The sequence below is a fragment of the Octopus bimaculoides genome, chromosome 22, assembly GCF_001194135.2.
Source record: "Octopus bimaculoides isolate UCB-OBI-ISO-001 chromosome 22, ASM119413v2, whole genome shotgun sequence".
Lineage (NCBI taxonomy): Eukaryota > Metazoa > Mollusca > Cephalopoda > Octopoda > Octopodidae > Octopus > Octopus bimaculoides.
The window spans coordinates 22,774,413-22,779,412 of NC_069002.1; the positions used below are offsets into that span (position 1 = coordinate 22,774,413).

The 5,000-nt window shown below is 37.1% G+C and overlaps 1 protein-coding gene across 2 annotated transcripts in view; it reads left to right on the forward strand.

Moving 5' to 3' along the window:
- The window catches only part of LOC106880957 (phosphatidylinositide phosphatase SAC2), a 538,096-nt gene that overhangs the window by 60,704 nt on the left and 472,392 nt on the right, over positions 1–5,000 (forward strand). The gene's annotated exons all lie outside the window — the stretch shown is intronic.

Below are 5,000 nucleotides of genomic sequence, written 5' to 3' on the forward strand. Positions count from 1 at the left end.
ACACACACACACACACACACACACACACACACACACACACACACACACACACACACAGCACAGTTTTGTTTTTGATTGTTTCCCTTGACAACTGATTACTCCAGGTGTTATTTTTCACAGTTGAATAGTCAATATCGGGAAGGACACCCTGAGGGAATTTTCTTTTTCAACAATCCCCACACTCATGATGGGATGTGAAAAATAGATGTAAAACAGCTCAGAAAAAATATGTCTCTGTATAGAGAGGGGGAGGAAGAGAGAGAGAGAGAGAGAATGTGCGTAAGAGAGAAAGAAGAGAGACTGTAAGAAGGAGAGAGAGGGGTGTTTGTATGTTTTGTGGTGGCTAACGAAACTGATTGCAATTTGATAAGGGTTGTGGTGATTTATAAACCTGAGAACGGAATTCTTTGTTCATAGAAGGCTGAAGGAGTTTATGAAAGAATGGATGATAATGACTGAGATAGTTATTATGCATGACAACAACAATGCTTTTTTTTTTGTGCCAATGTCAATAATGATGATGGTTGTTATTGTCGTCATCACTGCCGCCACCACCACCTCCATCGACATCATCTCTACCTCCACCACTATCATCATCATCACCACCACCATTCATTTGCTGGTTTTGGTTGGATGAATCTACCGTAAATTACTTTACTGTGTATTTTTGATTTCAGAATATCTTGGCTCATATGTGGCCCTCTCTATGCTTGTTTATATAACTTTAAAACTTAAAGATTTCCTCAGTTCTTTCCCTTTCAGGGGTTACATTTCACTAATTCCTGCCCCCACAATGAGGGATACTCTACATTCCTACCTGACTTGCTAGAAAGAGCAGCTGATTCACCTTCATTTACACCCTTCCATAGCTTACCAGCTTCCATAAGGAACACTTTTAGTAATGTAGTCATAGAAATACTAAGTCCTAGAAAAAGTCGAAACATAGTCGGGTCAGTCATGGTTGGACTGTCCTTGATCACAGGTTTACTCAGTCAGGACTTAATCCCTTGGTTAAACAACATCAACAACAACTGAAAATATTTATCCAGCCAGTTTGTATCATTTATTTATTTTATTTTTCTTTCTACTCTAAGCATAAGGCCTAAAATAATTGACCTTGACCAGTCAATTAGATCAACCCCAGTACGCAACTGGTATTTAATAATTTATCAACCCTGAAAGGATGAAAGGCAAAGTCAACCTTAACGGAATGTGAACTCAGAACGTAAAGACAGCTGAAATACCACAAAGCATTTTGCCCGGCGTGCTAACGTTCCCGTCATCTCATCATCAGTTATGGCCTCTGACATTACTTGGCTGTACTGGATAATCCTTCCTTCAGGATGTGGCAGAGCGTATTTACCCATTTTAAGGAGATACCTAGCAGATAATCATGGACCCTTCCATGGTTCTCCAGGCCCTAGCCCAATGTACTGGTTGAATCCCCCTCTTGGAGGCCCTCTACATCTGCCGCATATTTTGGCCATTACATTTTGTCCCTAGGTTTTCTATTTAGCTCTTCTTAATCTTTTCTTTTTAGTTATTTCAGTCATTGGACTGTGGACATTCTGGGGCACCACTTTGAAGGGTTTACTCTTTTTGTTTTTTGTTTTGTTTTTTTCTTTTGTTTTTAAAGCCTGGTACTTATTCTGTTGTTTTCTTTTGCCAAACTGCTAAGTTATGAAGACATAAACAAACTGACACTGGTCATCAAGCAGAGGTGGAGAACAAACACAATGACATGCACACACACACACATTTATGATGGGCTTTCAGTTTCTGCCTAACAAATCCACTCACACGACCTTGGTCAGCCCAGGCTTATAGTAGAAGGTATTTGCCCCAGATGCCATGCAGTGGGATTAAACTGAAGACCCCATAGTTGGGAAGTAAGTTTCTTCACCACACAGCCACTCCTGAACAATTTTCATGTAATTAATATTGCACAGTCAACACATCATAATCCCAATGTATTCCTGCCCTGTCTTTGGATGTAGATGGTTTGATCATTTGTATCCCCATCTCATGTTCTAGAGTCACACACCATCTAGTTCCATTGACATATTGATTGTTTGCATTGACTTCTCATGTTTCATTGCCACACAATATGTTCAGTCAGCATGAAAAAGGACTGTTTGTATTCATGTCTCATGCGTCACTTCTGTGCAACATCATAATCTATTAAAATGTGGATTGTTTGCATCCTGTTCTCATGTTTCACTGCTATACAACATCACATCATGCTCCATCTCCATCTAACATTCCTGTAAAGCCTTGTGAAAGATGCACCATTTAATTAGGAGTAAACACAACCCATTGAAATTTGTATTAAGAAAAAGAAAAATTATATGTACATTGTAATGTTACACCCACAGCATTCTCTCACATATTTTACCACTTTGTAGCATTGGTACCACTAGCCCTAGATAGTCGTGCTTTGATCACTAACTCAATAACTGACTTGTCAATATAGCTGTCCCCAAATTCTAATATTAGTTTCATAACATGAAGTGGATCAGGAGGAAATCTCACCCCAGGATGTACCTGAATAAACAGGGGTGATTTTAGTATAATGAGTTTGCTTTGAAGTTGGCTACAGCCAGTAATAAAAAACACATGGTTGAAATATTTTTACAAATATATCTTGGTACTGATGATATTCTTCTGAAATACTCCAATATTCTGTGATTGTTTTGAGGTAGAAATAGTAGAAATAGAAGAGCGGCAAACTGGCAGAATTGTTAGCACACCGGGCAAAATGCTTAGTGGTATTTTGTCTGCCATTACATTCTGAGTTCAAACTCCGCCGAGGTCGACTTTGCTTTTCATCCTTTTGGGGTCGATTAAATAAGTACCGGTTCCGCACTGTAATCGACTTAATCCCCTCGTCTGTCCTTGTTTGTCCCCTCTTTGTTTAGCCTCCCTGTGGGCAAGAAAGAAATAAATAGTAGAAATAAATTGGTCCAGTTGATGTGATGATGCTATTGGTCTCCAGTTCAAATTGTTTGTTTCATGATGTACTTAGATAATGCACTTAGTTATGGTTAACTGTCAGGAATTGGTGTAAGATATTGTCTGAGATGGATTGGCATTTTGTTTAGAGGATGATTTATGTCTCAACCATTTTGATGTCAAGGATGTCATGGTGCTAAACACTAGTTTGTAAAATCCTTTCAGAATTTAGAAAGTACAAGCAGGAGTACCCGGCGTTGCTTGGGTATTAAATACTCAGCAATAGTCTTAATAGGTTCTACCATTTTTTTTGTTGTACATCTCTTTGAATATTTTCTGCATTAAGTTGCAAACATTGACACTGAGGAAGAAGTGATTTTTCCCAAATGGCATTTATTAGTTCAACAACCAAACGTCGGAGGAGGTGCTCAAAGTTCAGGTAATGATGGTGGAGGGAAATGTTTACAAATTACACAATGTCTTCCAATCATAGGTGTTTTATCCTATTAGATTGGTGTTGAAAGGATATTGTCTAATTATTGGGGATTGGTGTAAATGGTGCGAACTAAGTGCAATTAGTCATTTTCGTACGTGAAAGAGTAAGTGAGAGTGGAAGGCTGACCTAGACCTAGCCCTCTGCAAAAAGGTGAAGCTGTTGGAGGGGGGAGTTTTGCTTTGCAGTTTTCTGTAGAACCCGGATGCACAGGGACAAAGAAGAAATAAGTTCCAGAAATGACGCAACAGAGTGGTTCTTTTGCAACAAAAAGCAAAAAAAAAAAAAAAAAAAAAAAAAAAAAAAAAATCAGGTGTTCCTTGAAACAGCTTTCTTGGGTGTAAATCAGCAAATATGTGAAAAGGTGATGTTTCACAGTATTTTGTAGACAAGTTAAATAAAGAATATTAACTAAAAATAGTTTTTAACCATCGTTGAGTCATCTGTGCTGTTCATGTGAGATTTGGATGAATTCAGTCAAAAATGAGGGATTTAAGGGCAAAAACCAGTTTTCTACTCAGTTTTTCACAGTTGTTGGTCATATGCAGAGGAATTCTGTGCAAATCAGAGTCTCCTAACATTATCCTTAGGATGAGTAAATAGTGTGCAAAGTTTGAACGCAATCCACCAAAACAGTGAGAAGTTTTTGAAGATTTAAAGGGGAAAAAAGTGTATAAAATCGAATTTTCACGGTTTTTTGTGGTTTTTTGTCACACATGGATGCCTTTGGACATAGAACAGATACATGGTGGTTTTTTAGCCGTAAAAACCATGGAAATCGGACTTTCCATTAAAAAGTCTTCTACCATGTAACTTTGCAAAAATGCAAAAGATTGATTTTTTTCAAAGTTTTTCGCAATTTACTTGGAAATCAGAGGCCCCAAGGCAGTGCTAAAATATTTGTCTGAAATGTCACAACTTGATGGTCCTTTTGACACCAAAATTATTAAAATCGGATGTTCCTGTAAAAACTTTTCTCACGTGCAACTTTTGCCTTCTTTTGCAAAAAGTGGGTGGGGGTCCCTTCAGTTTTATCGTTTTCTTCTCCTAGGAGGAGGTATCTCTAGGCATTGGTAATGCAGCAGTGGCCTGCCTGGGTAAATTTGCCATTTAATAAAACGAATTTCATGAAAGTCGGATGAAAATTGTAGAAACGCATAAAAAGTATAGACACATACACACACACATTTTGAATTAAATTGGATAAAATAAATATATCAATTGAAATTGTATAAATTGATCTAGATCAATACTAATATATTTATCCAGATCAATATTGGTAACTTGATCTCGTCTTTATTGATTGATTTAGACTATATTGGTAAATTGAGATCAGTATTGCTAAATCGATATAGATCGTATTGGTAAATTGATCTAGATAAATATTGGAAAATTGATCTAGGTCAATATTGATATATTGATCTAGGTCAATATTGGTATATTGATTTAGGTCAATATTGGTATATTGATCTAGGACATTATTGGTAAATTAATTCAATCTAAATTTTCCTAGAACCTTAAAAATGAAGGGAAAGAAAGGGGGAAAATGTAAAAA